The sequence below is a fragment of the Rhipicephalus microplus genome, chromosome 10, assembly GCF_043290135.1.
Source record: "Rhipicephalus microplus isolate Deutch F79 chromosome 10, USDA_Rmic, whole genome shotgun sequence".
Taxonomy (NCBI): Eukaryota; Metazoa; Arthropoda; class Arachnida; order Ixodida; family Ixodidae; genus Rhipicephalus; species Rhipicephalus microplus.
Genome location: NC_134709.1, coordinates 12,218,869 through 12,244,492, shown reverse-complemented (window position 1 = coordinate 12,244,492; position 25,624 = coordinate 12,218,869). Strand labels below are relative to the sequence as shown.

At 51.4% G+C, this 25,624-nt stretch overlaps 1 protein-coding gene across 4 annotated transcripts in view; it reads right to left on the bottom strand.

The window, feature by feature from the left end:
* The window catches only part of Klp31E (kinesin-like protein 31E), a 96,616-nt gene that overhangs the window by 70,050 nt on the left and 942 nt on the right, over positions 1–25,624 (bottom strand). The window lies entirely within an intron of this gene.

Below are 25,624 nucleotides of genomic sequence, written 5' to 3'. Positions count from 1 at the left end.
TGCGCGAGTCGACAGGAACTGCGTCTGTTTGCCCGAGGGCGACAAAGCTCCACATCAAAGTCAAATAAACGATGCTCTGAAAATCATCGGAACAGGCGGTTTGATAAATGTATATGCGACTGTATCGCCGATATTACGAACGATATGATACGATGCTTACAGCAAAAAAAGAGCTACGCGAATGGACAGGCGTACCTGTTGGAACGTCCCAAAAGCACGGTGCGATTTTACGAACGACTCGGCAGTAAAGGGCTCCGGAAATTTCGACAAGCTGGGGTTATGTAATTTAAGCAGTCGTACGTCGACCTTTATAGCACTTCGCCTCCATTGAAATACAGCCACCCGCGGGATTCGATCCCACGACTTGGAGGGTCAGCTGCAGTCGAGCATGCATGTATAACCATACAGAAAGCACCGCAGCGGGTCTACGCGAATGGAAAGCTATATAGGTGTATACACATGCGTAAGAGTGAAACTTACGAAACTTATACAGTATGACCATCTATACGAAATTTCAACATTGGAGATTCCACAAAGGTGCAGGTGACAATCAGAGACATGAACGTTAAACGACGAAAAGCCATGCGTTCCTTGTCTCCCGAAGCTGCGCGCGAGACAACCGACAACGCATTAGGTGTATACACCTAATTGGAGTCCCCATTCGATATACCGACATTCACTGAGACATTCAAGCGTATACGCAGACGACGATGCACTATACAAAGGAAAAACTGGCATTCAGTGCACGCAACTCCGCATAGTGTAATCTGGATTTCAATATGAGGCAGCGACGTTCTGTCTATGCCGTATCACGCAGTGGCATTAACGAGAAGTCGGGATCCCGTCCCCCTTCAGTGCGTGTATGTATACTATAAACATAGACACGCTTGGCCTACTCCCCTCGCGTCTGGCGCTGACAGATGGACGGTCGCGACGCGGTCGCCTGCACGCGTCACGTTTTCCGTCGCACACAAATGTCACGTTGCGCATGACGTTTATGCGTGCAGGAGTCACTGTGTTGACGACACTTCCGCTATTTACGAAATTACGGAGTGTGCTGCCACAAATGCCCGCTGGCTGCGTCACATAGATATTAGTGTTTCGCCCGCGAAAACCAGAAATGCTATCAAAAGGCACGTTTTGGGAGTCAGCTGTGCCTCATACGTATGACGCCGTGACCGGGAAGTGAACCCACGACCTAATGCCGAGGAGCACCAAGGCGAGTCAAACTTGTCGCGGGTTACAGATATGCGTGTTGGCGCGCCTGAACAGCTCGGGACGACTCGACCCGAGCAGAAACGTCACACGTGACGTCATTGAGTGGCACTTCACTGTCGACCCTGGAAAAACTAAGGGCGAAGAAGCGGCACGACATAGGTATCTGGCCTGGCCGTGACGCGGCTCAAGAACTTGACAATAGCAAAATATCGACACTTATACGCAACGACGGGTAAAACGTTGCCTTTCATTCAAGTGCATCGCACGGCAATGGTGTGACGTCATACGCAACGTGCCTGTTCAGGACACGTGACCCTGAGTTGATGTGTTTAAGTGCAATTAGACGAGTAACTATGCGCACACATTACCCTATCAACGTGTCGGCGAACACTGCAGGCCAGTGGCATGAACATGTAAAGTGTGTGATACCTTCAAAGTATGTTCGATTTAAGTGACCCGCTCGTTGCTACAAAACCACGACGGCGAAATAATTGTGCGAAAAACCGGAGGATATACAGGTTGCTTTTATCACAGAAACTGCCTTGTCTCGGTGAAGTGCGCACACGCGCGAAATGGGAAAGTGTATCATACACTCGAACTCAGTTATCGAGAGCGTGTTATCGAGCGACATTGCGAGAACGACTCTGCTGCGCATTAATTGCCGTTCAAAGGGCACACTCACATTTTATCGAGAAAAGTGAGTGTATTGCCGGTATATAGCGGCACCGAGTGCTTCGTCGAAACGGCGCCGATATGCGGTTTACCAACAAAGAAGCTGATACGCAAACTCGGGGGGGGGGGGGGGGGGGGCTTCGCCCTCTTTTTTTTTTGCCATTAATGACAAGCGGGCACGCAATTGCGCACGGTTTCGTTTAGAAACCTTTGATTTATATGTGGGGTCTAACGTCCCAAAACCCACCATATGATTATGAGAAACGCCGTAGTGGAGGGCTCCGGAAATTTCAACCACCTGGGCTTTTTTAACGTGCACCCAAATCTGAACACACGGGCCTATAGAACATTTCCGCCTCCATCGGAAATGCAGCCGCCGCAGCCGGGATTCGAACCCACGACCTGCGGGTCAGCAGACGAGTAGCTTAGTCACTAGACCACCGCGGCGGGGCTCGTTTAGAACGTTTATTAATTAAAGATAATTGATGAAAATGGCATCTAAAATATCAGAATAAGACGGAAATGTTTGTTATTAGGAGAACTTTTTAAAAGTGGCTTATACGTGATCGCCGATTTTTTTCCCCTTGATGCACAGGGGTGTCCGAAAGTTCGCGGGCAGCGCTGCCGGGCGATTATACACAGAAAAACAGCCTGGGAACTTTTTTAACACTCCTAGAGATATAGAATGGATATCGAAAACGCAGCTGCGGGATGTATATAGGCAATGTAAGCTATAGCGTATACGTATAGCATGTATGAATTCTGTCAGAGTAAAGCTCTCGAAGCAAATCCCAATTGTGACTTTCGAAAGCTGCTGCGCTTTTGCCGCCAACTGGATAAAACAAGAAACGACTAACTTTTCCGTATACCTGCGAATGTTTCCTAGAAGTATACTCTGTTCAAGTTTTCCAAATCAAATCGTCTTCCAATACAATATTTTTTTTATGTTGCAGAAACACACCATAACTGATGACAATGAGCTGCTTGAGCTTTTATATGTTATTCGTGAAAATTGTAGCCTCCAGGACTTATAAATCAACCGTATAGAAGCAGATTTTGCGCAGCTATAACATCAACTTCTTTTAAATACCGCATTTATGAGGATTTCACATAACCAGACGCGGGAAATCAATGAAATATCAACAATAGGCGGAAAGTCGGGCGTAAGCTTGTCTATAAAGCTCACTTAACAAATCACATAACTCTAAAGCAGTCACGTATAGCCGCAATGTAAATATTTATTATAAGCGGCCGCGCTTTGTTATTGGAGTCATTACAAACGCGCTTAAATATTGCTTTCAATCGAACGCTTGCTACACCCGTTGTACTACACCCGTTATAATCCCAACGTAAATGATAGGCCGGCCAACGAATTGACAGGGCATACACACAACGCTTGCCCGACGGATCGAGATCCGTTGCCCGGACAGCTTTTAGCGGGAAATCCTTTAACGTTATTTCTTTTCCCCGCACATACCGCTTTCAAAAAAAAAAAAAACTGGAAAAGTCACTTAACGCGTACAGCAAAGCCGCAGAAAAAAAAAAAAATAAGCGATCGTCGTTCATGGTATTCGATCGTTTTTACGTGAGGCGACTTTCGATCGCGCAGAATGAAAGCTTTATAACGTATACGTTATTAGGAACGTTTGCTTCATGCGAAGTCGTGCGCTGACTGGAGAAGAATGTTGACCCTTCTAGCCCTGGATTTTTTTTTTTTTTTAACCGGCGGAAATTTGTTTCTGGTTGACCTGGAGGTATACATACACCCAGGCCACGAAAATACTTTTTTTTTTCTGAGCATCCCATCAGTATACAAGAAAGATGGCTCCATATCCTACATATATATAGGTCACTAGGGCTTAGTGGTTGTGAAGTGAAATATGGTGAATTTAAATATATCTATTTGTTTTTACCCTGTCAGGGCACGTTATCGTTGTGAAACTAACATACAGCAACCACGTATTAGTTACAGCGCCTATACTGTTCAATGGCAAGTTTTTGGGCTCGTTATACGCAGCTCCTCGTGGAACTTGAATGGCCACCGTCTAGTTATTGAACCCTTCGGAAAATCCAACATCATAAATGATTGACGAATCCTGCTTTGCAGCGCCAGAATCAATTCCACCCATGTTTGCAAGGGCAAGCTGACTGAACTGCACTTCGTGGTCGTTGTCTTCTATAGCTCCATCACGCGCCATTATTATGTTTCATAAAACCAATGAAAATTCATTACGTACTATCTCGCTATCAGACACCACTTACATATTATGTAAGTAATTTGCACAGGTTTCTCGATTAGAACAACAAGAAATCGGGAACTTTTACAAGAGCTGCACATCTGGATTAGCCTAAATGCATTGGGAGGTCGGACAACCACTGAGCCCTGGTGTCTTATAATTAGGACATGGAGATTGTCCACTGCTGCGGGCGATAGGTTGGTGTTAGGGAAGACCCACTTTGTAAATAGCGAGTTAAACATCTTAGAAACATCTGTGGGGAGCAGGTGCGCCCAGCCTCCCTTTCCCTTTTAGGGCAGCGCACGCGCCTGGTTGCGGGGACCCCTTCCCCCACGGCCGGCGCGTGCGATTCCCCCCCCTTTCCCGGCGCCAGGAACAGGTTCCCCTCTCCCTCAGCGAGGAAAGGTACCATTCTCGTCAGGGAAAGGGAAATCGGGTCGGGGAACAAAACGAGCGGGCAAACGGGCGCTCGCTCTCTGACACCAGCGACCATCCCAGGAGGACGAACCCGCAACCCCGCGGCGGCGATCATGGGCCCTCACAGTGCAAGGCGCGGACGAATTCGTCGGCCGCCCCGCCTGTAGCCTCTTCTTCTTCCCAGGAGCAGGTGAGCGGCGTTGCGGAGGATCGGGAGGCTGCTCCGGGGGACGCCGAGGGCTCGACCCAGCCACAGCCGGAGCCCATTAGCGAACGGGCTCCAGGAGGGGAAGAGCAGGAGGCGGGGTCGGAATTAGCTGAGGCCCCCACCCTCTCTGCTGCCGCCGAGCCGTCGCCGGCCTCGCCTGCCGGTGCGCCCGGGACCAGCCCTGCTGACGCGCCTGCTGCCGAGGAGACACAGGAACCCATGAGCTGGACGGACGCTGTTCGGGGCAAGAAGCGGCGCGCCAACCGATCACCAGGGCCCTCCAAGGAGAGGCTGGCGGCGGCTCCGAGCGGCGGCCCCGGCAGCCCTAAGGACGACCTCCCGGTTCCGAAGCGAGCCGCAGCGACAGAGTCCGACGAGGAGTCCACCTCGTCGACTGTCACGGACGGTACCACGGGTGAGTTGAACAACAGTTCTTCTTGCCCTAACTGTGGACCAGGCAATTGCGAGTGTTCGTTAATGTCTAACACAGTGTACTCGTCCACGAACGAGGATTCCCTCTCCGAGGGGGACTCTCGTTCGTAGGTTTTATATTAGGTAGCTTTTCAGCAGCTGATACCTTCGAGTATCTGCTGTTTTCTTCTCTTCTGTGATTTTCTTTTCGCTTCTTGCCTATTCTAGAGTCTGTCTTCTCTCCTATCTTTCATCATGGCTTCTTCTCTAACTATTGCTACCTTTAATTGTCGGGGTATTACTAGAGCAGCGAAACAAGCTGAGGTCATTCATTTAGCTCGGTCTCGAAAAATAGACATTCTCCTTTTGCAGGAAACTTTTGTGTCTAAATTGCAACAGATTAAGAACTTTGACAGAACGTTTGGCACCAAATCCTACTGGAATTATGGTGGCGCACATTGCCGGGGAGTTGCTGTCATTTTAATGCCACGATTCACCGGTTCTGTGCTACGCTACGCCAGGGATTCGGACGGCCGTGTTCTGTCAGTGGATCTTGACTCTGGCGTTAGAATTGTGAATGTGTATGCTCCAGCAAAGCGCGGACAGCAGAAAGATTTCTTTAATTCCCTAGATTCTTATCTAGTTGGCCCTTCCCGTGTCATTTTAGTAGGCGATTTCAACTGTGTTTTAGAAAAAGCGGATCGCGTTTCCCTCAAAGGAACTCCAAAGTTTAGAGACGGAAACGGCGAGCTAGAGTTGCGGGAGCTTGTTAAAGAGCTGGGGCTTGTCGATGCTTGGCGGTCCCTCCGTCCTCTCCAGTCAGGCATGACTTGGACGGGGAGGGGGAGCCGCTCGAGGATCGATCGTTTTTATGTCTCGCCCTCGCTTGCTCCTAGCATGCACTCTAGCTGGCTGTGTTCTTCCGCGTTGAGTGACCATAGCCTTCTTGCACTGAGATTTGCCGACTCTAGTTTGGTGCCATGGGGCAAGCGACCGTGGCGTTTAAATCCACGGCTCCTTAAAGATAAGGACGCCACAAAAGATGTGGCGACCTATCTCATCGGTTCACTCCTTGGCGACCAAAACTTAGGCGGTAGCGATTGGGACACGGTGAAGGCCGGAGTCGCGGAGCGCTTTCGGGATTGGGGCAAGAGGCGGGCGCGGGAGGAGCGCGCCGAGATCAAAGCGGTCTCTGACGCGATCCTCCTGCTCTCAAAGCCATTGTCCTGCGGCCTGGGGGTAACCGCGGCTCTTACTTCACTGCGCAAAGAATATAGAGTCCTGCTCCAGCGACGCTGGGACCGCTTGCGGGCCACAGCACGCGCAGAGCAGTGGGAAATGGAGGCTTGGTGCAGCAGAAATGTCCTTCGCAGACACTTGGCTAGGAAGAGCTCAGCGATAACCTCTTTGGTCGATCCTAACACAGGCGGCTTAGTGGAAACGCAGGACGAAGTATTAGAGGTGGCAAGACAGTTCTACAAGAACCTTTACGCCGAACCACCTCCCACTCCGTACTCGTTTCCTTTCACCAAAACTTACGAGGACTTTGATATTTGTGACACTCCCTTCGTCGAAGAGGAGGTGTTTGCAGCCCTTAAATCCATGAAGCATAATCGCAGCCCAGGTTCAGATGGTTTGACAGTCGAGTTTTATGTCAAGTTTTGGAGAGTTTTGGGGGGGCCTTTTACCACATTGGCAAACAGGCTTCTCCGTGAGGGGACCCTGTCAGCAACTCAAAGAGAGGGGCGGATCACTCTCCTGTGCAAGGATGAGACGAGACGCACCGACCTGAGAGCCTGGCGGCCCATCACCCTCTTGAACTGTGATTACAAGCTCATAGCTAAGTGCCTGTCCGTTCGACTCACTCCAGTGCTCAGTACTGTTTTGGGTCCGTACCAGGCGTGTTGTGTCCAAAATAGGTCGTGCCAACTTCATGGTTTCGCTATCAGGGACCTCATAGAATGGTCGAATTCTCGCAACCTAAGTGGAATCCTTTGTTCTTTTGATCAAGAAAAGGCTTTTGATATTATCAGTCACAAGTACATCTTCAAAGTTTTAAAGCAGGCGGGCTTCAGTTCAAAGTTCATCAGCATGGTCAGGGCTCTCTACTTTCGTCCTAGTTCTGCTGTTGTCATACAAGATCGCGTCTCGGAGTCGTTCGGTGTGTGCCGTGGAGTCCGACAGGGTGACCCACTGTCGCCCGCTCTCTACGTGCTCGCATTCGAGCCGCTCTTGCAGAGGCTTTCTAAAGACACCAGCATAGGTAGATTTCCCCTTCCGCCAGGTTCCCCCCCGGTGGCAATGTTTGCCTATGCAGATGACCTCTCTATCGTCGTCCCGGACGAGGCAACTGTTTGCACCGTCTTGGACGTTATGGAGGGGTACTGCTCGGCGAGCGGCGCCAGAATAAATAAGTCAAAGAGCGCAGTCATGTATCTGAACTGTGCTCCCTCCAGTCCACGTCCTGTACATGGGCTCCCCATAAAGAAACGCCTACGTATATTAGGTTTCCATTTCGAGCCAGATGGCCTGACTACCGAAAACTGGCGGTTAGCAAGGCAAAAGCTTACTGATAGGATTGAGGAACTCGGTGCCTTGTCTTGTCCGCTTACAGCCAGGGCCACGATAATTCAATCACTGTTGTTCAGTTTCCTCACGTACATAGGTTCGGTTATGCCAGTTAAACCCCACACCAAAGTTATCTTGGAAAAGAAAGTTTTCAAATTCTTTTGGGGTCGTGCCGCTCCTTTTGTGGCGCGCCCCGTGTTGAAGTTGCGCAGGGACGAAGGAGGATTAGGTATTCCCGACCTTAGCGTTGTGACCACGGCATTACATGTTAAATGGACACGGGTAGCTCTTGAGTCAGATATGCTCCTTACTAGAAGCTTTGCGTCTTATTTCCTGAGTACCAGGCTGAGGTTGTTCTCGCCTGGGGCATTTTCGAATTCCGTGCCTCGGGCGGGAACGCCTTCTGCCTTCTATGCAGGGGCCGCTTCTACTTTGGCCCGTCTCCAAGAGGTCGACCCCGAGATAGATTTAGATTCAATCGAACTCCGCGAGTTAGTCGATAGACTCGCTCCGGAGTTACCCGAATGCTACAGAGAACACGACCTGTCCGAATACAGTCCTAACTGGCGGTTAATTACTGCCAGTTTCCTGGACGCCAAGCGCGCTACATTCATGTATCGCCTGGCCAGAGATCGCCTGCCTCTAAGCTTCAGGCCTTTCACAAGAATTGCTCAACGAGGAGTGTGCCCTTTTTGTGGCACTAAGGAGGACCTGGTTCACGTGTTCTCTCAGTGCGCACTACCAGCTGCCCTCCATCGAAGGATAGCTAGCTTGTTTGGCCACCCAGGTGTTCCGTTCAACACCGTTCGTTTTCTTCAACCCCTGTCGCGACAAGCGGCTAAGCAATACGTGCTTCTGCTTGTTGAGTGCTCGTACCAAGTGTGGGTTGCACGGTGCTGTGCCGTCTTTGATGGCAAGCGACCCGGGCTTCTCGAAGTGCTTGCAAAAGTACGGAAGGAGGTCTGGTTCGTTCTCCACCGAGAGTGGCAGCGCCTTGGTGCAAAGAAGTTCTACGAGACGTGGCACCGTCCGGCAGTGATTTTCAGTGAGGCAGGAGGGCAGATAACCATCAACTTTTAATGATGGCTTTCTCTAAGGCTCCACGACTAGGCCTAGTGAGCCAGTCGCCCCCGAGTTTGGTCTGTATGGTCTTTCACCCGAGTTTTGCATGTGCTGAGGTGATCCTGTCACCTTGTCGGGCTTTACCCGCAAGGTCCGTGTTGGCCCCTTCTGTAGGCTCGGCTACTTTACTCGTCGAGGCGGAAGGTGGTTCCCTTCTTCGAGAAGGACTAAGCCGGCTTTCAGCCGTGCCGGTTTCCGTGGGTACGTTTGGTTTGTGTGCAGCAGCACTGGCCTCTGCACCAAATAGTAGTCCCGTAGACCCCACAGGACGGATTGTGTCTCACTGCGCCCTTGTGGTGAGGAGACGGGCCATGACCGCAAAACGCCTCGCGCTGAGCGATAGCCCATCCGCACTGTGGGGGTGTTGTCGCAGGGTCTCAGCCGCGCGACAGTGTGAGGGCACGGGCACTTTGGTTGTGGTGACTGAAGTTACCGCGACCGAAGGCAGCACCGCTGCCACTTTTTTGGGTACGTCCGCTTTGCGTGTGGTGGCGAGAGCTACCGTGCCGAAGGGTAGCCCCTATGTCAAGTCTCGCTGGGCCCTAGTGGTCAGGAGACGGGCCATGACCGCAGCGCGCCCCATGCGCCGCGATAGCCCATTCTGCCAGGGTACGTTCACTTTGCGCGTTGCGACTGAAGTTGCTCCGCCGGAGGGTAGTCCCTTTGTCGGGCCTCCCTGGCTTGTATGCCGGGAGGCAGGCCGCGTCTGTTGGGCGCCTGGCGCCGAACGGTGGCCCCCTTGCCAGGGCATGGCCGTCTGCCCGAAACAAATCTTCCCCCCACACAGCCCTGGGGGGAGGGAGAGCCGGGACAGACGTAGGATGATGATGGGTTGATGAGTTAAGTGTGACTCTGGGACAAAGCGTTTCGGCGCCGCGTCTCCTTCCTATCTGACAACGGCTCCTGCGAGCCGAGGACGTCCACGACCGAGGTGTAAGCGTCAACACCTTTGTTATCTGTAGTATCTCCCCGCGACAGTGACGCGCGATTGCTAACGCTTAGCAATAAAGTGTTTGTTGTTGATCTGGCCAGTTGCCTTATTCGCCCGAACCCGTAGTAGTAGCTGCAATGAGGCAAGCTACGGTTGGGGGACGTTAACCGTGCACGGAACGACTGTGTGCGGCTGAAACATTAGCTATAGGCTTCTGCGTCAGCCGTACATAGGACGGTCCCCCAACATCTGGCGCCCAACGTAACGAATTTGGCAACGCGGCTAGTTCTGTGGACGCGAGCAAGTGCCAGGGCGCTCTTCCACACGTAGGATAATAGGCATGTCGGAATTCCAAGATTTGTCAATGTTGTCGGATGTCGCGTCGCAGAGTGGCGATCCTTTGGCTAACGCGGGGGTACTGTTAGGACTTTCCGACAGCGTAGAGCTTGGTCGTTTCACGCGGGATGATCAGGAGGGTGCAGAGACCGCGTTAGCAGAGAGTAGGCCTACGACGGAGAGCGGCCCGCATGGCGCTCCGGCATCTCGCGACGCGAACAGAGAGGCGCCGCCACAAGTTACGACACGCGCCTCAACTATAGGCGAGTCTTCGGGCAACAGTTTGCCCTCGAGCGAGGTACTCTTACAGAATGCGCTGTCAGTTATGCAAAGCCTCGCGAGCGCCCTGCAGAACACAGCGCAGGCCCCCGTGCAAAATGTGCGACCACGTGTCAAGGTAGACGTTCCGACCTACACGGGTTACCACGACTGCAAGAGCGCCAACGAGTATCTCGACCGGTTGCTCCATTATCAGCAGGCGACGGGTCTTTCTGATGCCGAACTTCTCGAGCGCGTGGTCCCGGTGTCGCTCACGGAGCAAGCGGCTCGGTGGTTCCGACTAACCGGACATCGCGCCCGTACGGTAGAAGAGTTCCGCGAAAGCTTTCGCGGCGAATTCCTACCGGCTAATTATGAGTGGCGTTTGCGGAGGGAGCTGGAGCTGCGCACCCAGCATCCGGACGAATCCTTGCTGGAATACGTACGGGCGATGGACGAATTGTATCGTCTCGCGAACCCTCACGCCACCAACGCGGAAAAGGTCGAGCGTGTTACCCGACAGGCGCACCCGACTTTCGCGGCGCACTTCAGGGGATGCAGGTTCGCAGACCTCGAAGAGCTCGCCACCGAGGCGAAGCGCATACAAGGGGACATCCTCGCAGCGCGTTCGTATCGCCCCCCTCCGCCCGCCGCGCAGTCAATCGAGCCTCGCTGTGCATGGAACGGCGGCGCAGTGACTTCAGAAGCGTTTAGGGGTAACGCATCAGCATCGTACGCTGATGAGCACGTGTCACGCGGTTGGGAGCTGTCAAACCGCGCTTTAGACCCCTACGCTTACGCGCTCCGTACGGCACACGCCGCCCCTGCGCGTGACATTCCAAGGCAGGAGCACGTGGTTGACGCGAGGCCTAACGAGCGGCGCAGTCCAGAGCGAGGACCACCTGATCGAGGCGAGTTACGAGCGAACCGGCGTGGTGTCCGCGGTCCTTGCTATCGGTGCGGCGCGCCAGGGCACATCGCTCGCGAATGCGACCGCACGCCGGGTCAGGAGCAAACGCGCGGTTCGGGAAACGGACGGCGCCGCCGGTGATTCACATGGGACCCCGCGCGGCGATTAGTAATCCTACCGATGCGTTCGGATCACTTGCACCGTCGGTCTGTCGCGCAGGTGATGCCGTAGACTCGCCCGCGCCGCTAATCGAGTTAACGATAGCTCGGAAAAAGTTCGTAGCACTTTTGGATACTGGGGCAAGCGCTTCTTTATTCGGTGACGATGTGTTGCACCATCTCCGCGAGAACAACATCCGCTTGAGGCAAAGCAACACCATCTTCCGTCTAGCTACGGGCACAGCACAATCGAGCGGCGCGGCTAGGCTAGTGATCCGCTGGGACAGACGCGTGAGGCGACAACGTTTCGTGCATCTTCCAGGGCTGTCAATGTCTCTAATCCTGGGTCGAGACTTCCTCGCTAAGTCGGGTATTGTCATTGACATTGCAAACGGTGGTTACCGAGAGCGCGACGGAGACGCGCTGAAGCTTTTCTCGAAGGCCTCCGCATTGACAAAAGCATGCCAATCGCAGGGAGAGGCGCGAGTACGCGAGGAGGAAAGCGCGCCGAGAAAGCGAGTAAACGCCCCGCCGGAGCAATGTGCTGCGCTGCAGGAAAGGGCAGTGCACCCGCTTTTGGTACAGGCACAGAGCCTACTAGAGGGGGAACGAGCGCAGCTGTCGTCGCTGTTGTACGAATATGACGCGATGTTTACTGACTGTCCCGGCCGCACTACGCTGGTTAAGCATAGAATTGACACGGGTGATGCACGCCCTTGGAAATGCAATCCCCGACCAATCAGCTTAGCTAAGCGGAAAGCACTAGACGCCGCCTTGGACGAACTCATCGAAACAGGCGTAGTTGAGAGGTCAAACAGCCCATGGGGTTTCCCGGTAGTTCTAGTTCCAAAGAAAGATGATACGTATCGCCTTTGTGTAGACTACCGCAGGCTGAATGAAATTACGAAGAAGGACGCGTATCCTCTTCCCTCCATTTCATCGTTAGTATCCAATCTAGGCGGGGCGAAGTACTTCACAACGCTCGATGCTAGCCGCGGATATTTTCAGGTTGAGATGGACGAGCGGGATAAAGAGAAGTCAGCTTTCACGTGCCACAGAGGACTTTTCCAATTCAGGAGAATGTCGTTTGGCTTGGTGGGCGCTCCCGCTACGTATCAGAGGCTAATGGACCGTGTTTTGGGAGATGCAAAGTGGCAGCACGCACTCGCATATCTAGACGACATAGTGGTTTACTCGAAAACGTTCGAAGAGCACGTGCGCCACTTGAGAGACGTTCTAGAACGGCTGAGGTCTGCGGGCATCACTTTGAACCCAAACAAAGCTCAGATAGCGGCGACCCGAATAACATTATTGGGATTTACGCTTGACGAGGGTCGCATTTTGCCGGATAAGGGTAAGCTTGAAGCGATAGTGAGCTATCCATCGCCGAACAATGTCGGTGAGCTGAGGCGCTTTTTGGGGATGGTGAATTTTTATCGCCAATTCATTCCAGATTGCGCGGCAGTGCAGGCGCCTTTAACGAAGCTCTTGAGGAATGGTGAGCGTTGGGCTTGGAGCCAAGAGCAAGAGGCCGCACTGCGTCGCCTCACGAAGTTGCTGGCCAACACGGCTCAGCTGCAGCTACCCGATTTGAACAGGGAGTTTGTTATTCACACCGATGCAAGCGACCTGGGCTTAGGAGCAATTTTGCTTCAGGAGCATGGAGGTTCCCTCCGACCGATTGCGTTCGCGAGCCGTACGTTGACACCGGCGGAGAGGAACTACTCAGTAACCGAGAAAGAGTGTCTGGCGATAGTTTTTGCTCTCCGTAAGTTTGACTTTTACATAGACGGAGTTGCGTTTGTGATTGAAACGGACCACATGGCGCTCACGTGGTTGAGGCGTTTGAACGAACCAAGTGGCCGATTGGCGCGTTGGGCATTGTTGCTGCAGCGTTATGACTTCACCGTCCGCTACCGCAAGGGTAAGAACAATGCCGCGGCCGACGCACTATCGCGTGCTCCAGTTCGACACGAGGCAAGTCACGCGACTAATTCGGAACGAACTGAGAGCGAGACACTCGCGCTAACGCAAACAGCGGAGCAAACGTTAGTTCGAGCTAAGAGCGTGAACCACGTAGAGGCTGTCGTTAGCGCAGGGATTGTTTTCAGCAGAAGGGAGCTGTTAGAAGCTCAGCAGAAAGATCCATTTTGTCGAAAGGTGTTCGACGGGCTCCGGGAGCCGGGTGGTAGTGAGGCCACCGCGCACAAGGGGGCAGCTGGTATTGCTGTCGGTGCGGAGCGCTCGGCAACAGCTGGTAGTGCTGTGAGCGCGCTGGATTCATATCTGCTAGATTCTGACGGCGTCCTGCTGAGGTACATTCCATCCGACGATGACACAAGTGAGTCATTTAAAGTCGTGATACCGCGCGCGTTGAGAGGAGCGCTTCTTCGCTACTTTCATGACTCGTGCATTGGTGGGCATGCGAGCGGCCCTAAGACGTACGCTAAGTTGTGTCGCCTCGCTACCTGGCCAGGTATGAAGCGGGATGTGATTCGCTACGCCCGTTCATGTCGTGTGTGCCAAAGCGTCAAGCCGCGAGGAGGACGTCCGCCCGGCCTCATGCAACCGATTAACAGTCAGACTCCCTGGCAAATCGCAGCGTGTGACGTAATGGGCCCGTACCCCTCAACTCCTAGCAGAAATAAGTTCTTGCTGGTGATCACGGATCACTTCACTAAATGGGTAGAACTTTTTCCCCTTAGGAAGCTGACGGCTCGAGTGATTTTAGAGAAGTTGATGGAGGTTTTTACCAGGTTCGGGTTCCCCGAGCAGTTGATTACAGACAACGCGTCTTATTTCACTGCGAAGGTGTTTGTTGACACGTGCGCCGCGTTGGGCATTAAGCACAAGAAAACAACCACCTACCATGCTCAGTCGAACCCCACGGAGCGAGTCAATCGCAACATCAAGCACATGCTTGTCGCGTTCTCTGAAAGACATAAGGACTGGGATACCTATCTTCCAGAGATCGGTTTTGCATTACGATCGACCGTAAACCGATCGACTGGGTATGCGCCTTCTTCTCTGAACTTGGGGAGAGAACTGCCGAATCCGATGGAGACCGTACTCGCGGACCGCAGTGGAGTGCCAGTGGCGACATCAGCACGCGCTGAATACGCAACGCAGCTGCGCGAGAAGCTAGCGGAAGCTTTACATAAAGCTCGACATAATCTCCGCACTGCTAGGGCACAGCAGAAGGCGCAGTATGACCGCACGCGTAGGAACGTACACTACGAAGTGGGCGATCTGGTGATGCGGCGCCATCATGTTCTCAGTAATGCTAGCAAACAGTTTGCTGCCTCGCTGGCACCGAAATGGTCCGGGCCGTACCGAGTGCGAGAGAAAGTTTCTTCGCTCGTTTATCGACTCGCGAACATGAAAGGCAAACCGAGCGGCGGACCGGTGCATGTATGTGACTTGAAACGCTACATAGCACGGGAGGCGCATGAGGACTACGGTCAGTCCCCCTCCAAGCCGCGCGCGGCGGGTGAGATGGTTCGACACCGGGTCAGGAGCCCAGAACCGCGCTACTTCCTGCGTAACAGTCGGAGGCAACTATGCACGGTAGGCCGCGTTTGATATGTTCGACGCGGGGTGCAAGGGTTAGCGCGCAACACATGTGCGATTGTTAACCTGTCGTTCTTTATCTGTATCACTCTCACCGAACAGATGGAGCGCCATTGGGAACAGCACCGCCGGAACAGCAAGGAGAGGAGACCACCTCCTTACGGCCAGCCCCCACCCCCACCAACGTCCACATGGCAGCCCTACCCCACTGCGGCCCGGCCGCGAACGCCGAGGCAGAGCCACTTGAGCCGCCGCCACCGAGGGGGTCCGCGCGCGCTGCCGCCTGGTCACCAACTCTCGGCTTCGCCGTCACCATCACGACCCGCCGGTTCACAGGGAACGAGACCAGGGTCCCAACGCGGCGAGCCGACCGCATCGCCTCACGGCCGCAACCACCGAGACGTGGCAACCTGGACCAGCCAGGATGGAGGCGACCCTCCGGTGTCTTACGTCTCCTCGAGGCCCTGGCGCCGGCAGGAAAGGGCCCGAGTTGGGGTCGCCCCAGCGCACCTGTATCGCCCTTTTCAGGGGCGCACGGTAGAGGACGCGGACCGGAGGGCTAACGGGGCTTGCCTTCCAGTGCCCGCAGGGACGCGGTTCTGCGAGTGCGGCGCCGTGGTGATCCATAACTCCCACGAATTGGGGAAATTACACCGGCACCGCACCCAGGCTACCCAACCATCCAGCCGCGAATCATCCCAGGAGCGCTCCGGCGCCGCGGTTCGGGCCATGCTGGCGCGGGCGGCCCAGAAGGCGGACTTCGCGCAGTGGCTGCTGAGAGTTGCCTCAGGCCACGCGTCCAGCGAGAGTCCGCCTGCGCCGCTATCAATAACGGCTACCGTAGAGCGGGGGGCGGCGGGGCCGGGAGAGACATTGGTGGCGGCTGCATTGACACCGGAGGTGGCGTCAATGACCTTGGAGGCGGGTGAGAGAGCGGTGGGGGCTCCGGCGGTGCCCGCGGCAGACACCGAACGGTCCGAGGGCATGGACGTAGACCAGGCCCTTCTGGCCTATCTAGAGGACGAATAAAACGAATTATTCCCTCTTTGCAGTCTCTGTCGTTCGGGGGCCTTCTTAAGGGGGGAGGAGATGTGGGGAGCAGGTGCGCCCAGCCTCCCTTTCCCTTTTAGGGCAGCGCACGCGCCTGGTTGCGGGGACCCCTTCCCCCACGGCCGGCGCGTGCGATTCCCCCCCCTTTCCCGGCGCCAGGAACAGGTTCCCCTCTCCCTCAGCGAGGAAAGGTACCATTCTCGTCAGGGAAAGGGAAATCGGGTCGGGGAACAAAACGAGCGGGCAAACGGGCGCTCGCTCTCTGACACCAGCGACCATCCCAGGAGGACGAACCCGCAACCCCTCCTGCGAGCCGAGGACGTCCACGACCGAGGTGTAAGCGTCAACACCTTTGTTATCTGTAGTATCTCCCCGCGACAGTGACGCGCGATTGCTAACGCTTAGCAATAAAGTGTTTGTTGTTGATCTGGCCAGTTGCCTTATTCGCCCGAACCCGTAGTAGTAGCTGCAATGAGGCAAGCTACGGTTGGGGGACGTTAACCGTGCACGGAACGACTGTGTGCGGCTGAAACATTAGCTATAGGCTTCTGCGTCAGCCGTACATAGGACGGTCCCCCAACACATCATGAAAAATGTGATAGCTACTGGTGTAACAGTTAACAAGTAAGGTGTCGTTTATTATTTGGTTGCGGCCGAACAATAAATGCATATGCCCCCTCCCTCTTCCCCATCTCCCCTACCTTGAGCACGCCTATTCTATATGATATAGTACCCTAACGGTACGTACCGTACGTTAATCAGACAAAACATTGTTTTTAATTTGACGCGCAATTAAATAAAATATTCCGCTTTAATAAATACGGAAACTCGCTCCATAAACATTACGGAATCGTTCTGTTTGGGGTTACACGATTATAAACAATATCCATTACAATTCTCACACATCAAGCAATGTAACAGAAATGCCGCGAAGCCTTTGATAATGTTATACGGAAAACTGCTTCCGTCTGAAGTTTTTGGGGACATTTCGCACGTTATATGGTAAGCACTCCGTATTTAACCAAGCGGACAGAAATCCATGTTGTGAGTTCGTAGTCATCCGTAAAACTTGTTTAGGGGTAGACGCAAGGTCTCGTCGTCAACCGACTGATAGGAGCAGCGCAGCAGCAGGTCGGTGAAGTGATTGATTGATATGTGGGGTTTAACGTCCCGAAAACCCAGCACGATTATGAGAAACGTCGTAGTGGAGGGCTCCGGAAATTTTGACCACCTGGGGTTCTTTAACGTGCACCCAAATCTGAGCACATGGGCCTACAGCATTTTCGCCTCTATTGGAAATGCAGCCGCCGCAGCCGGGATTCGACCCCGCGAACTGAATTCGGTAAATTGATAGTTACAGACGAAAAGACCTTTAGATAAGAACTCGGACCTAACCGAGGGAAAATAGAGCTCAAATGCTCTTTTTTTGTTGTTGTTGTTGTTGGATAAGATTAATGAGAACTAATATTGAGACCTAACAGACGCCGACAAGAAACAATGACGTCACAACATGCTGGCGTGTGAACTGCAGTGAGGCCAGAACATTTCGACTTTACGTTGTAGCTTATGGTGGACTCAATTAGGGTTCCCACTTTTTAAGACAGCGCAACCGGTAGAAGAAAATGTACAGGCAGAAGGGACACACGGTGTTGGTATTGCAACTGATGATGTAATTGATATGCTTCGCGTTAAAAACAAGCTTTTTGTTTCAATAACTTGGCTTGGCAGTTCAGCGTCTTGAGTGTCCCTTTTACTTTGACCTGTGTCGGTAGCTCCGTGTTATGGATTAGCATCAGCTCACCAAATCGGGCCTTCTTAAAGCTCCTATTACCGCGTTTCTGACACCGCGGAGCGCAATTCGAAACGCAGATGGATTATTGAGTGTATTGAAACGAAGATACCGTAGCTGTACCGAAGCATCAGCAAACTACAAAACCACGCGCCAAATACGCGCTCGTGCAAAATGCCACTTGAAGCATGCATGCATATGCAAGCGCGTTTTGCAGACTCCACAAGGGATCAGCTGCCTCGGCGATGGCAACGACAGGAATGATCGATTTCGTTGTCGGTTTATATATATGACGCACATGTGTCACTCGCGTCACGCATGTATATACGCAGCCACATGTACCGGGGGCACGTAACCGACTAGGCATCTGTCTGTCGTTATACACCGCAGGCTGATGAAACACTTGGCGCATATTATACGAAGGAAGAAGAAACAACACCAACAACAAATAAAAAATGAATGCGCATGCGCGCGATGTAACATAGCCTTCGGAGCCATCCAATAACCGCGCAGGTCGGCCAAACGGGGTCACGCACCCGTTGAGTAAGCACCGAATTCAGCGCGACATTTACGTATACATGGGGTTAACTTCGGGGTGAGCAAGAACGCAGCGTCGCGTTCAGTGCAGTTGGGGAGGCCACGGAGTGCTAGTACACAGAGTTTCCCAAAATAAACTAGAGGACACTCTGGCGCTGCGATCGTTCAGCGACCATGGGAATGATGGGTAGTACACACATTTGCCTATAGTCTTCGTAACTTGGGGCTTCGTTTATTGCTGTGTTTCGGTTTTGTTTTGAAAGAAAGATTACATCCTCTTGAACTTCGTGACCCGGTTTGGAAAGGCAAGTCTAAAAGAATGAGATGGCGAAGCGCAACCGCTGAACATTTGCTAATATTTGTTTCGTGAGAAAACGGCTCGAAGCCACACGAACACGCACGGAGCCAAAAGCAGGTCAGAAGAACGAAGATTAAGACAAATGTGTGTACTACCCATCATTCCCATGCACGCTGAAGCGCCGTGCGTTGCAGCTCCCATAGACACTAGCGCCAGAGTTCTCTCCATAGTGTATATTAGGAAACTCTATGTGCTAGTACACGAACACGCAGATTAAACATCAAGGGCGCGCAGGAAGCGAACGCAAGAGCTTATTTACCTACACTACTGCCACGTTAGAACACAGAAACGATGCCCTGAAACGCAACGCTGGCAGAAGAAGCTTTCCAAGGCGCGCACCACGTTCTAAAGAGAAAAAAATGGTCTACAGTGAAGTCGACACAGTAACGAGGCAGTTTGATGTCAGTGCTGTAATAGGCGAGATCTAATCCAGCGAGGCCTTACTACCATTGTGACGTCACGGCTTCCCATTCGTATTATACTCTCGCGTTTTGACCACTCTCCACGGGGTGACGAAAAGGTCTTGACGCAATTCCCGACTGCTGCATAACGCAATACACATGAACATGTCCGAGCCAGGGCCGTCACGATCGACGAAATGATGCGCCAATCATTATAGTCCGACCATTGAGCGATTTGCTGCCCTTACCAATGATATCGAGACAAACGTATTAAAATAGAACGAACATTAAACGATAATGCCTCGAATTCTACGTTCCCAAAACGACGATGTGATTATGAGAGACACCACAGTTCCGAAAAATTCGACCACCTGCGGGGCGCTTTAACGTACACTAACGTACACCCCGACAGTACATGAGCATCGGCAATAAGAGACTGGCATAACTAATTCACTAAATCATAACTATAGTTGACTGCGGCTGAAAATGGGAGATTACTTAGCCCTGAAGTGGGCGAAGTCAGGCTGACGAAAACTAATTCGGCTCAAATCGCCCGTTGAGTGCGCGTTTAACCACGCACGCTCAACTGGCTTTGCGAGTGTGTCGATCGCAAATTCGTTCGATGATCGCAACAAGTAGCAGTATAGCAGGACAATGAACACGAGTCAAGTGCTCCGGGCAGCACACGTTTCTTTCGGCTTACAAGCAAAAAGAATAAAAAAATACAACCGCAGCGACCACAATACGCTTTCTTGAATTATAGATGCATTCCGACGATGTTGACTGACAATGAGCGGCAGTGACTTGCTACATATAAGGGACGCGGGCAATACGCTTACAAGGAAGGAAGGAAGGAAAATAGAGGGAAAAGAAAGGCAAGGAGGTTAACCAGCCTATAGGCAGTCAGCTTACTACCCTGCGCATGGGGGAGGGATGGGGGAGATGAAAGAGAGCAGAGAGGGAAGATAGAAACAGCACATTTGGCAGCACACGCGCGCACACTCAGTCATAGTCCAGTCTTGTCTTTCGCGGTGTGTGACATTGCTGTTACAGTCGCTTGTTCAAGTCCGTGTCACGTATACGAATTTCAACAGAGCTTTCTTCGCCTTCTGTTGCAGTGTCTTCTCTCGGGCACTTGACAGAATAGTGTCCACAGGCTTACAAACGTCACCGCGCAGGTAAATATAGACGACAGGTGCAATCTGGACGCGTACCGTAAATCAAGCTTTCATTTTTGTGCTACAGTGTTTTGACAAACGGCCTCCGGGGACCGACATCCGTCCCGCAGCTGACTAATCGAACGAAACTTCTGTGCAGTCTGCGTAATCGCAGTGGTTTACTGTGGTCAGTCACCTACAGAGCTGCGATCGATTAAAACGACGGTTTTAGATTGGACAAAATAAATCAAAACAGGTGTTGTTGTTGTTGTTTTTTTTTTTGATGGTGTGTAAAACAAACACAAGCTCACGTCGTGCACTAACAGTTATAATTGCAGTTTATTTAATATATTGCTCTTGCCTAGACTGGAAATTTTCCACTTAAGCTGTGGAAATTTCAACATACCGAAGGAAAATTTTAACAGCAGGCAAGAAAGAAGAACGGAGGGCTCTGACAAGTGCTGATTTTTTTTACTGAGCACTACGTATAAAAAAAAATATGTGACAAAGTTGGAAGGCTATCTACGCTTGCACAAGTGCAAGCACAGGTAATCCAGTTGCTTGCGTAAATCGATAGAAGGTGTGCTTCCCCCCAAACGAGCAATCTCGGTTGCTTTTAAAATATCGGAGATTGCTCGTTTGGGGGAAACAAGCACCAACATATATTTTTTATATATTAACATATAGAGATGGATTATCTCTGCTATGCGGAAGCAAGTGGAAGATATTATTTCGTGCCGTCACAAATTTGCTTTTATGTCCTGTGTTTCTTTTTTTTCGCACAGTTTCGAAATATTTTTTCACTGCGTATACGAGTCTTTTTTTAAAAAATCGCAAAAGCTGTAGCGATGAAAATATACACAAATTACGTGGAGCAATACTAATAGGAACCCGGACACGTTCTGCGCTTCCTGTTCTTGCAACGGTGATGCTACAGATAATTTCTATTTCGCCCATTTAGTCTTTATAAATGTTCAGCAAAGCTTCAATTTGGGTCAGTTGGTACGGCATTGCAATGTATGCGATGGAAGCATATTTCATGTTTATATATCACACAATCGTGAGCTCTGCATCCAGCGCCCTCAGCGAGGCAGCTTTCAACTTTACTGACAACCACCAGAGATTAGTTAAACCACACACGCTGTACATGATAGGCCCAAAATGATTTGCTTCCATGAACATCGCTTTGTAATACAATATCTTGTTATCATCAATGTTTTCGTGTACATGTTTGACGCGTTTTTGCGAAAATGAACAGTTGAAAGTTTACCTGTCCTGTCCTCTCGTTTGGTAACCCACTTGTGCATTTCGCTCAGCCCAGCTACATAACAATTGACGTATCGAGCGAGCTATAGCCTTCGGAACGAAAACAGCGGCGGCGACGACACGAAACTGTGCAAGAACATCACGGTCATGACCTCTCAAGCGAATAAAAGGGTTGGAAGGCGGACCAAAGCATGATAGACTATAATCTTAGTTATTTATGCTGTCAGTACAAGGTCATTCGAGAAAGTTATTTGGGAGCCCATCTATATAGGATGGGAAAATAAAGAAGCACGTTTGTGCAAGTCTAAGTACACCTGTATAATCGTGCATCTTATGCAAGACCACTCGAAAGAATTTCAGCACAACGTGCCCGGTGAACATCTGGACACTCCTTCATTCGCAGATATACATACGAAGGGGGTGAATGACGCACGTGCAACATAACTACAGGCGTGTAGCTCTTCAGAATCGCACACAATGAGAGCTGCCTAGAAGGTGTGTGTGTAACGAATAGCAAGCGTTCTTCGGAACGGTTACCACACTGGTTTGAGCCAACTAACTGCCCACGGTGTGTCACCTGGATTTCGCGAGTTCTGAGCAAGCTTATACAGACAATCCAGAAAAGCACACAAGAGCCTGTAAAAAAAAAAAAAAAAGTTATACGAGCGTGTTCCTTGGGGAACCCGGAACGGTTCTATACAAGAGGAGGTCGCGCTATACGCGCTGTTGATTGCCCCGTTATCGCGAAGGCCCATTGTCGGTGGCTTTTAGTGGCGTTGATATGCGTCGCGCTCCACGACGGCGCACGCCGGGTGGGTGAGTGTGTATGTGTACTGCACACATTCGCGTATAGTTTATTTATTTATTTATTTATTTATTTATTTATTTATTTATTTATTTATTAGAATACCCTCAGGGCCCGTAGGGCATTACAGAGGGGGTGAGTACAACATTTTATAACACACAAAGGAATAAAAACAAGAAAAAAAGACAAAGAAAAAGAAACAAGTGTCAGATGCGCAAATCACGAAGGCAACATAAATCAACTAAAAATGTATATAAGTAAGAATTCAAGCACATACAAGACAAAGATAGACAATGGAAACTGCGTATATATAGTTACAAACATTGCTGAGAAATTGCAGTCTTGAATAACAAAGGGTCTGTTATTGTTACAACGGAAGAGGGAAGGTGGTTCCAATCGGCGGCTGTTTTCGGTAAGAAGGCTGCTGAAAAGAATTTGGTGCGGCATGAGGTCTCGCTTCATTGATGGATATGCACGCAGGCTTGCGCAAAGCGGGCGGCATCGCTTTCGTCCCTCACCTTTCCCACCTCTGTGTCCCCTGCTCTTGAAAAAATAATGTGGCCTCCACCGCCACTCTCGTAGAAGAGGTAGTCCTTTTCGTGCGTTTGTGTCGTTCAGTTTCCGAGCAGGATACGCGGGCAGGTGGTGGCTGCTTCTACGAGGAACCAAACCGAGGAACAGGGTAGCCGAGGAACAGGGTAGCCGAGGAACAGGGTAGCCGAGGAACAGAGTAGCCAGCCGGTCTGAGTTCTGGCTAACCTCCCTGTCCTTCCTCTTTCCATCATCCTCCTCCAAACCGAGGAGACGAGACAGACCGCTCAGCGATGTAACTCTAATATTGTAGGTGCATGGCTTCGCTAACGTCACGAATATGAAAAGCACTTTTTTTTTTGCATAAATAGGAGGGGAGGGGGGCGGGTCTAAGCAGCATCTGTACGGCGCACGGAGCTCAATCTGAGAACCAATTAAGAAAAGGAAAGAAAAAGGCAAAGAAACACGAAACAAAACGGCACGAGAGAAAACTACGCCAGTGCATCGTCTTCGCATTCAACAACAGCACGACACTAGGACGTCATTTGCCAATTTGGCAACGCTCCATCAGAATTTTCTTATGACAGGACCCCCACCGCCACGGCCAATCATCAGTCGGGCCAGCGCCTTCTTTATAGAGGAGCTGGTTGTCGGGCGCGCTGTGAAAATTCTGACTGAATCACTCGCGCGCGTTATGCAAATGCGCAAGAACTCTATTTCGACAGCCCCAGATTACAAGAGATGCGTTCTAACGAGATGTAATTTAGGTTAACACACATTATATTTCAGTATAACATTATATTCCAGTTGGCCTCGCAAGTACGTGTTAAGAGCAGACTCAAATGAGAGCCTCATTAAAAGCAGCCTGAAGTGACGCAGAACAATAGGTTGGTGGAGGGCATGCAGGGGAGCGAGTGAAAGCATGACTGTGTTGATAGACATCATAATCGAAGCAAACTGAGCTAATCAGAGAAAACATTCGGCAAAAGCCTAATTGGTGAACGTTGGATGCCGAAATCAAAGAGCGCGGTGAAACAGCCACACCTGCAGATGGCTTTCACATTAACATTATAGGTTTGATTGATATGTGGGGTTTAACGTCCCGAAACCACCATATGATTATGAGAGACGCCGTAGTGGAGGGCTCTAGAAATTTCGACCACCTGGGGTTCTTTAACGTGCGCCCAAGTCTCAGCACACGGGCCTACGACATTTCCGCCTCCATCGGAAATGCAGCCGCCGCAGCCGGGATTCGACCCCGCGACCTGCGGGTAAGCAGCCGAGTGAGTACCTAAGCCACTAGACCACCGCGGGCGGATGAGGGAGAACCAGAAGATTACTGCGCCGTATTAATGAAATATAAGTACTCCTCTCATATGGCAAAAATTTATTGCCGGGTCAGAGAACGAGTTCCTGTTCCGTACTGCGCCCCACTTTTCACATTCACATTGCAGTTAGCACAGGTGTTTCATTTCGTGAACTTTTTTTTAGCACTGATTTGACCTTTACAAATATGTAAGCGGCTACAACGTCTCGCGCTCCTGAATGCACAATTTTCATCTCGAAACTAGCTTTTCCTAGAATAGCATGTGCCTTCACTTCGGAGTGGGCAGCGAATGCACAGCGCCACACCGAGATCATTGTCTGCTCTCAGTGCCAACAATGGGCGCGTTGCATGGTAAACAAAGTGCTCAAGGAAGCATCGACTCGTTATCGCACGCGATTCGCAATTGCACTGTGTCGACAGGGAACAGCCCACAGAAACAACAAATTCAACAGCTAATCTATTTCACTACATACTCGGGCACATCGTTATTTCAGAGTTTTTCTCATACGCAACGTCTTCAATGCAATTGGACGAGGGATTATGCGAACATCCGTTTATTGCGAAGTTGGTCATGCTCGACGTGCTGGACTGTGATAATGATTTCAATATACGAGGAAAAGTGCTACGTGGGATGTCATATTACGTGCGACAGTAGTACATTAGGCGCGCCACTAGAGTGCATGATTACAGAGACGGAGTGCGATATGCGCGGCTTTATCGGCTGGCGAAGCCAATATGTTCGGCACGTTCTAGTGGGAAGCATTTGATCTCGGTCAAGCGTTTCGATGCGAACACTATCTGGCCCCCTTCGGTCCTACGATAAGAAATCAATGTCAGAGTGACCCGCAAACAAGCGCGATCGTTCCATCATACACACAACATTGCCGGGCTTGCGTACAAAAAAAACGAACTTTAGGAGCCGTGCAAAAAGTCGGGCCGAAATGCGAGCGTTTGTCGTGTAGTGTCACAACTTCGTCTTTCTGCCTGCTACGTAACAACGAAAGCGGCTGCGGTGGCACAGCACACATATGCACGGAAGAAAAAAAAACTAAAAAAAAAACCATCGGCGTTGTTTCGGCGCAAAGATCAAAGGCGTTCTGTGATGTGTACCGCTGCTAAAAGGGTAGTCTGCTTTCTCCCTTTCTTTCTTTCTCTCTCTCTTTTTCGACGCTGCCGCAGCGCGAGGGTCCGATAAACCCGCCAGCGCTAGCACGCACTTTTCCCACCAAACCCAAATTCACGCTCCGTCGACCTCCGGCGCGGGGCCGGGGAACAAATAAGGCAACTCTCGTCGGACGAGTGAAGCAAACGACAAACGAGCCGCAAACAAACAAGGCGAAATGCTAAGGCTCGAAATTACCCCCCGGGAACACTACGCCAGCTGAGC